The sequence below is a fragment of the Artibeus jamaicensis genome, unplaced genomic scaffold (genome assembly GCF_021234435.1).
Source record: "Artibeus jamaicensis isolate MK-2021 breed Jamaican fruit bat unplaced genomic scaffold, CSHL_Jam_final contig_1044, whole genome shotgun sequence".
Lineage (NCBI taxonomy): Eukaryota > Metazoa > Chordata > Mammalia > Chiroptera > Phyllostomidae > Artibeus > Artibeus jamaicensis.
Genome location: NW_026521208.1, coordinates 458,414 through 467,374, shown reverse-complemented (window position 1 = coordinate 467,374; position 8,961 = coordinate 458,414). Strand labels below are relative to the sequence as shown.

Below are 8,961 nucleotides of genomic sequence, written 5' to 3'. Positions count from 1 at the left end.
AGAATTTCTGCCACATTTCTGATGTCTTCTTTTAAAACATGAAGCATACAATTTGGCGAGGAATACAAATTTTCCTGTAATAACACATTTTCATGTTTCTGAACATTGAAAACAGCTTAACTGACTTCCCTTTTATAGAGTCAAATCTATTTCACTAAATCAACATTAGCATTGAAGAAAATGGTCTTGGTATTATTTAGTAGCTTATGTTTAGGCATATATACATGTGTAACTCACCCCTTATTAATTAATAATTTATGTTTTTGTTTTATTTCTACTTAGAAAAACAGAGAATGGAACATTTAAAAAATTAAAATGTAGGTCATTGTGTGACTATGGTGGTTCTTACCTTGTTTGAGAGCATTTGACAACAAGTTTCAAAACTTTCATAAAAAGACATGAAGCTCCATTTATAATGAAGACTAAAGAGGTAATACCCTGAAAAAAACACAAATAAGTATTATTAATGTGTATATACCATTATACCATTTTGCTGTACATTTTCATGTGTATTATGAATTTAAATACATATATCAACAAACGTGGCTAGTTGACCTATTTCTTTCCTATAGAAATATCAGAAACTACTTCCATGTCAAAATATTTCTATGCACCATGTTGTGAAGAGCTGCACACTATTTCCTTGAGTATAAGTATTTTATCTATTATCTCATTAGGTTTGTGCAATATAATGCTTCAGTGAGTTAATTTTAACTCATGAATCCTTCCAGTAAATTTCAAGATTTGACAGTACTCAGTGAAATCAGTGACACAATTTATGTATCTGGGTTCACATATTGCTTTATCTATAGTCATATAAGGATCCAACAACAAAATCCCAGCAGCAGGGACACTCAGCTCTGTTGGAAACCACTCAGTGGGAAGGGTGTCTAACTCCAAAGTCCTAACTCCCTTACCCCTGATTCACCTCTGCTGTGAGGTAGTCCCACTTGGGTGGCTGCTCTGACCACGCTGGGAGCCAGGGGGCGCTGGTTCTCTATTCACACTCAGGTGAAAGCCTGCTGGTCTTCACCTTCCTGCAGTTCACTCTTCTCTCAGATGGATGGTAAATGCTCCACAGAGCTTAGAACAGCCTGACTTCCAATGTGTGCAGCTATTTGGTCACTAGGCTGAAAATGCCCCTTATTATTATTTAACCTGCTACCTGAAATATTTACCCTCTTATTTCAAGGAATCGAAACATTCTATGTGACATTATTTCATGTCCTACCTCCTCCACCACAGGTTCCCTGTGGTCCACGTGAAAGAAACGACCCCAACACCACATTTGGATTTCCTCTTAGACGTCTTTACATCTACATCATGAACAACAAGAGACATAGATTTCTCATTAGTGTCTTGTCTAGTGTTTTCTTCTCAATTCCCATTTCTGGCTTGAGTGGAACCAATTTTCTAGGTGAATGGCACCTGCAAATTTTCCTGACTCTTTACTGTGTATGAACAAGAGGAGAAGGCTCCTATCTGTCAGCAATGACAAGTTAAACAATTCCTTTAACACATGACCATCACTTAACCCCTCTGCACCACACAGGCCTGACAGTGAGGATTCAGGGGAGCAGACAGTGTGTTCCCCAGTAATTACGAGTTTCATCTCTAAGACCATTGATATAACCTTAATTCACACATTTTGTAAGGCTTATGAGTGTGAATGAATTCGGTAATTTTTAAACTGCTGAGAATTACTGTCTATCCCGTGGGGGAGGAAGGCAGTCAGGCCTTAGTACCTGAGCATTCTTGGGCAGGTGTGTGCTCAGGTGGGTATGCAAAGGGGTCAAACACACCCATGTCCTGACACACTGGGCTGACCACTGCCCTCAATCTTTTACCCCAATGGGTGTTGCAGGGCACCACACCTTCCTCATCTGAACCATGACATCATAGGCACAGCCAGTTACAACAGAGGGAAAGGTGGATGCCTGCTTGATCATCTCTGGGCCCCATGGAAGGGCTGGCTGTCAGACAGCCTGAAAACAGGGTCTTTCTACCCTTGGCAGTTAGGCTAGGTTCTTGTGGGGGGCTCTTCAGATACAATATAAATGTAAAGGCTTGGCCAATAACAACAATTACAACAGTTGAATTCTCACTATCAGGGTATATGGGTAAGCTTCAGGACATATCAAAGATAAGAGGAGATTCAGATCAAATTTTAATTTTTAATGTTGATATTGCCTTTCACCAAATACCGAACTTTTTCTCCTCATATGTCTTACACATCCATATGTCTCATAACAATTAGTATAGTTCTAGATGAAACAGGCATTCTGGAAATGTTTGTTAAATAGATGATTGTTATTTTTAGTCAAAAAATATGTATGTTAAGCATCTTCTGTTTTCCAGGATCTACTGACCAAGACACAATTTCTATTTTATTAGAAAAGCACAGTGAGAATTTGATCCCTGGGAGAAACAGGCAAAATTCTAGATTTTCACTTTCATACATATGAGTACGTTTGGGAAGGTTCTACGTAAATGTGCATTAAGTTTGTGACATTAATTTTCCCTACAATTAAAGATACTGCTGTGTTATGGGAAGTGAGAGAAGCCACACCAGTGTAGCCAAATTATTCTCAACACAGTTGGACACAGTAAGTAATGTTGGAAACATATTTCATATCTGAACATGAAGAATAATAACTTTGCTGAATGTAACTCAATGTATTATTAGTCAGTAGGAACATTTGCTTACTAACTTTTTAGTTTTGTGTCTTCATAAATGGATCATTTTATTTTAGATGTAGTGACCATTTTATTTTTATTTTCATTACCAAAGTATCATTATGCTATGAAAAATTAAGCAACATGAAAACAAAATGGAAGACACATTAAATCTCTCAAGTAGACACACACTGGAACAGAGAAGAAAACATCACAGTGAGAACAAAACAGAAGTGACGCACATACAAAGGTTCGTGAGGTCGGCACAAGCAGCTCTTCACCTGGGAGGTCCTGTGACTCCGAGTTTCTGCAGCTCTGGAGCTGTGTCCCACTTCCCCAGCTCTGCCCAGGAGTCTCCCACTCATTGTGTCCTATTGGATGATAGTGGATATATTTACATCACACACTGTGATTTCCACTCTGACAATCATCACCATGAGCTGATCACCTGGGATTGTCAGGAAAGGAGTAACTGTATGGTAAACTGACATTTTAACTGGTTTCAGCAAAGAAATGAATTACTGTCATACTTCCTGGAAGATTCCCTTCCATGGAGAGAACTTGCAATAGAGGTCGCTCTCCTCATTCAGACTAGGAAACACAGACGACCTCTAATCTGGCTCCTGGGACCCTTACTCAGAGCCAATGCCTAAATATAAAGCCCTGGCTGAGACAGCCTGCTGGCTCTGACCAGCACTATGCAGGCACATCAGGAGGGGAGTGTGAGATACTCTGAGGGTGGTCAGGGCCCTGCCCACAGCACAGGAGGCAGACAGTCCCTGAGGTGGGGAAGGAAGAAATCCAGGTGCCAGTTCCACTGACCTTCATTTCCTGGTTGGAGTCAGGAGGAAAGAGCAGCCAGCAATGCCAGTCTTGTGCACACACCCACGGTGGTGTGGGCTGCTCTCCTGTCTGCCCCCAACTACCCACACTGAACATGACCTCCCAGCACAAATCAGTCTTTTCTGTGTGGGATTTTCTCACGAGCACCTACTCTGACCTGGAATAAACCCCACAGAGGAGAGAGATGCACCTGTGAACAGGGGCAGCAGCCTGCCCTCTGCAGCTTCTGCAGGTGGAGACCCAGACACTGGAGGGGCTGCAGGTCTTGTTGTGGGTCCTTCAGAGAAGCCCAGGGACATAGCTTCCATTTGAGAGTCAGATGAACTAAAAACCTTCTGGAGTTTCTACTGAGAGTTGAGATTCCCACAAGGATCATAAGATGTTTTGCCTAGTTATCTTCTCCCTGCAGGAAAAGAAAAACTCTGATTTTCTCTGTGGAGGAGAGTGAAGATCGAGTCTGACTGTCCCTGGGGGAAGAGCACTGGGGACAAGGCTGGGTGGCCGTTAGCCCTGTGCTGATTCTGCATGAACTTGCAGGGATCTCAGGGGCTTTGACCCTGAGACAGACACCATGAATGATGGCAGCCACGCTCTTGAATTGATTAGTGTAATGAATGCCTGGTTCTCTAGATCTTGTACAGGGTAGGATTGCTTTTAGGGAAATGCTGAGAAAGAACATACCCCCCCCCCAAGCCAGGACGTTTTGCCATCTGCACTCAGGGCTCATAGGTACATATGAGGAAGTATTATAACATCCATAAGCAACAAGTACTGAATCCTTTTTCTAAAAAATATATTTAATTGATTATGCCATTAAAGTTGTTCAATTTTCCCCTTCATTTCCCTCCACCCTGCACACCCTCTCTCCTACCTTCCCCCCTCAAGTTTATGTCCACCTGTCTCAAGTTCTTTTTTTTTTAAATATATTTTTAATTTATTTTTTGAGAGGGGAAGGGAAGGAGAAAGAGTGGGAGAGATACATCAGTGTGTGGCTGCCTCTCATGCATCCCCTGCCAGGAACTGGCCTGCAACCCAGGCATGTGCCCTGACTGGGAATCAAACCTCGAATCTCTGGTTTGCAGTCCCCACTCAATTCACTGAGCTACGCCAGCCAGGGTTCAAGTTCTTTAGATTCTATATTTCCCATTCTATTCTTGACCTCCCCCCTATCTATTTTCTACCTACCATCTATGCTACTTATTTTCAGTACCTTCTCCCCCCTTCTCCTCCCACTCCCCTGTTGCTAACCCTCCATGTGATCTTTATTTCTATGGTTTCATTCCTAATCTAGGTGTCCTCTTAGTTTGCTTTTGTTTTAGGTGTGGTTCTTAATAACTATGAGTTTGCTGTCCTTTCACTATTCATCTTTTTTATCTTCTTTTTCTTAGATAAGTGCCTGTAACATTTCATATAATAAGGGCTTGGTGATGATGAACTCCTTGAACTTGATCTTATCTGAGAAACACTTTACCTCCCCTTACATTCTAAATGAAAGTTTTGCTGGATAGAGCAATCTTGGTTGTAGGTCTCTGGATTTCATGTTTGGAATACTTTTTTCCAGCCCCTTCTTGCCCGTAAGGTCTCTTTTGAGAAATCCACTGACAGTCTGATGGGAACCCCTTTGTAGGTGACTATCCCCTTATCTCTTGCTGCTTCTCGGATTCTCGCCTTCATTTTAATGTTGGCTAATGTAATCATGTTATGCCTTGGTGTGTTCCTTCTTGGGTCCAACTTCTTTGGGACTCTCTGAGCTTCCTGGATTTCCTGGAAGTCTATTTCCTTTGCCAGAATGGGGAAGTTCTTTATTATTCAAATAAGTTTTCAGTTTTTTGTTCTTCCTCTTCCCCTTTTGGTACCCCTATAATTCGAATGTTGGAACATTTAAAGATGTCCTGGAGCTTCCTAAGCCTCTCCTCAATTTTTTGAATTCTTGTTTCTTCATCCTTTTCTGTTTGGTCATTTTTTCCTTTCTTCTGGTCCACTCCCTTGATTTGAGTCTCAGTTTCCTTTCCATCACTATTGGTTTCCTGTGCATTTACCTTCATTTCAATTACTTTAGCCTTCATATGTTCCTCTAATTTGTGACTAAAATCAACTAGTTCTGTGATCATCCTAATCACCAGTGGATTAAACTGTGCATCTCATAGGTTGGCTATTTCTTGGTCGCTTAGAGTCATTGGCTCTGGGACTTAGAGTTCTTCTTGGGCCATAATGTTCTGGTCTGTTTGCGCCTGTTACATATGAGGGGTGGAGCCCTCGGTGTTCACCAGGGTGAGGCCACCCAGGTCATTGGGTTGTGATGCTGTACATGGGGGCGAGGTTGGAGAGGGGCAAAGGTGGTCCCCTCTGCTGCTTCCCACTGCTGGGTCCTGCACAGTCTGTCTCACTGCTCACTCCTTTGCTAGTTTATCTGCGTGAGAATGTGTGACTGCGGTCAGCGTGCTGCCTTGAGCCCTCACTGTATCCACCCGTTGCTACCCCATGCCTGGTATCTGCCAACGGCTGCCTGCACACCTGGGCAAGTCCAGGGGATCTTTCCTGCCCGACCCCCACTCCTCTGCTGGCTCCTCCCCTCTTATCAGTCTGGCTGAACCATTTGTTCTTGTCAGACTTCTGCACAGTTCAATTTTCGGTGTTTTGCCTGTGTGTTTTGTTACTAAAACTTTGTCATCTTTAAACTTGGTTGTGCGAGAAGGGACAGTGGTTCCATCTGTGCCTCCATCTTGGCTGAAGTCTGCTTGTGTCCTGAGTCCTTCTTATGTTTCAGAAAATGTGCCAAATACCTTACAGTGACCACATTGTTCAGTTTTATCACAATTTTCACTTACAGATGTGGAGCTCAAAGTCTGAATGCTCTGTTAGGAGTCCTCTGAGTGTGGCCTGGGGGCCACAGGAAATATCTGAGAACCTTTCCAAAGCTCTAGGAGTTCTAAACTGTTTACACAATAATACTCAGACACTTGTCTTCTTCATCCTCACTCTCTGGGGAGTGCACAGGGGGGCTTTCTGGAGGCCACATGACATTCGATGAGGTGGCAGAGAGAACATAGAAGATTTCAACCCAGGTGTTCCCTGCTCAACCAACACTTGAAGAATTTTCAGAACTGTAAACCATAGCTGCTCTTTTCACTATTTTTATGTTCTATACAAGATAGGTATCATGAAAATACATTCTTTATGTTAACATATAGTGGAAATCATTCAAAATGAATCAAAAGCACATATTTCATAAGCTGTCACTTTTCATTTCTATGTGACACACACACCAACACACACAAACACATAAATAAAGTGTCTTTGGGGCCTTAGTGATTTTTCAGAGTTCATGGGGGTCCTGCATGGAGTGACAGATGACCAGTGTGGGAAGGGCCAGAGCTGGAAGCAGGTGAGTCCTACCAGACGTCAACTGTGTTTCAGTTTCCTGACCCTGCAGCAGATGAGCACAAATGTGTGAACAGGCTTCCACCAGCACCCTGTGTCCTACTGTCTCTCGGTTCCAAAGGTCTGGAGGCCAGGTGGGCTTGGCTGCATTGTCAACGCCTGATTTGTAGGTGGAGAGAAAAGTTCAGGCCAGGTGTGCCCCCCATCTGTGGCCCTGCCTGTGGCCCCTCCACCTCCACTCTTCACTTCCCCCTCTGACTTCCTCCTTTGGCAGGTGGTTGGGGGACTTCTGTTCCCAGGAGTCTCCCCTCACTGAGTTCAGCCCACCACCGCAGCCTCCATGGTTTAGGATCAGTTGGTGGGCAACATACCTTTTGAGCAGTCCCAAGGCCTGGGCTGCATTAGATGACCAAGGAGCTCTTGACATGGGTGGGAAACCGTCTTCAGAATTCCACCTACCCACTGAGTCATTTCTTATGTGCTGTGCCCTGTCCCCAGGCCTTACATTGTGCATTGGTCCTCAAAGAGATGCCCACATCCCCACCGTCTTCGTTATCAGCACACCTGCCTCCAGAACTCCCACCTAAAACACTCCCAGCAACTCTGAATCCCAGCTCAGAAGAACACAATTTCCATTCCTGTGCCTCACTCTCAGGGACAGGACAGAATGTTTCAAATGTCTTTTCATTTGCAATTTACATAAACTTACCTGAATGAACAGTGGGTTGCACAGTCCCCCATCTGGCCCATAGAACTTTTTCAGCAAAATGTACGTTACTCCTGAGCATCTGGGTTTAAGGGGCATGTACACAACAGATGCAGTCACAGCATATTTAGTATAAGGAACACGGCCCCACTGTGGCTCTGTCCCACACCTGCAGTCTCTGGGATAACTCGGAGTGACAGGTGCATTCTGGAAAAGCCATGACATACATTTTCGTAGTTATGTGCTAACTTGATTGGTACGTGCTCCCCTTTGAGCTGTGTTATCCCTACCTTGTTATAACCTCTGCAGAAGTCTCAGGCACGTGAATGAGCAGATAGCTAAATCACCACCTTCCTCACGCTGCATTTGCCATTGGTGCTACATTCTGAGGCAGCCTTATCCTGATCTTAAGATACTTTTGTCCACACAGATTGGTATTCCAAATGACGTACTTACATGAGGCAGTTGAATCTTCCTAATATGCTCACTCCAGGGAACAGATCTTTTTCTACAGACTGTTCCTCCTCATCAAAAGGAAACTCAGCTTGTCCTGTGATGGCACAAGAGCCACCTGTCTCTCTCAAAGTCCTTTTGGTCTGTGTTTGGGGACAATCCACCATGCTTGCTATTTCCATTGTATATCAAAGGCATGAGTGCAGTTGCAAGGTATGTTTTGTTAGACCACAAAGTAATGGGGTCTCCTATATTACTGCCAGAGAAGTGGTAGTCCTCGCTCAGTGTGACTTAGTCTGGGTGTACCACAAGGCCTCCTGAAATCTGCCTCCTACCACACAGAGCCCCTTCCCAGGGAGCTGGTACCTACCCTGTGAAGTCTATGTTTTCTTCCCACAGTAACTCATTGTTCTTCTCTTCTATTCAATAACTTTCCTCCCACAAAAATAAATATGTACCTGTGTCCAGTTCCCCAGGTGGTACCTTTGTTCCATTAGCAGGGACGTTTCTTAGCATGTGATTATCAAGGTGCACAGTTACACCATTGTCAGCTAGCTGAGAATTGAACAACACACAGTCCAGTGGCCACGTGGAGAGTGGTTCCTGGAAAGCTCTTCCCAACAGAGAGCTGGTGCAGTAGAAGCAACCTAAAAAATAGGAGTCGAAAGTTACTGCTACGTAGTCAGAATTCCATCCAGTCACCAACAACTGGTCCAGTTTATCATCCTGTCATGTGACCAAAATGTGCCCCAGTAAAGGCCACTCAGAACTGCAAGCTTCCATTTGACCCTGTCAGCTTCCAAACGCAAGGTCGTCTGAGCAAACCTGTGATGTCACCACTCTGTGTCTGGCATAACTGTGCTAAGACACAGTACCATTCTGCAGGTGGGAGCCTTTCTTGA

General features: G+C 43.9%; 1 long non-coding RNA gene across 1 annotated transcript; it reads right to left on the bottom strand.

Annotated features, from left to right (window-relative positions):
- Positions 1 to 3,715: 3,715 nt before the first annotated feature.
- LOC128627052 (uncharacterized) lies at positions 3,716 to 8,636 on the bottom strand. The gene is made up of 4 exons (XR_008391126.1): positions 8,518 to 8,636; positions 7,610 to 7,813; positions 6,916 to 7,059; positions 3,716 to 3,922 (listed from the first exon to the last, which is right to left on the bottom strand). It is a non-coding gene; the product is annotated as an uncharacterized LOC128627052 (long non-coding RNA).
- Positions 8,637 to 8,961: the final 325 nt, after the last annotated feature.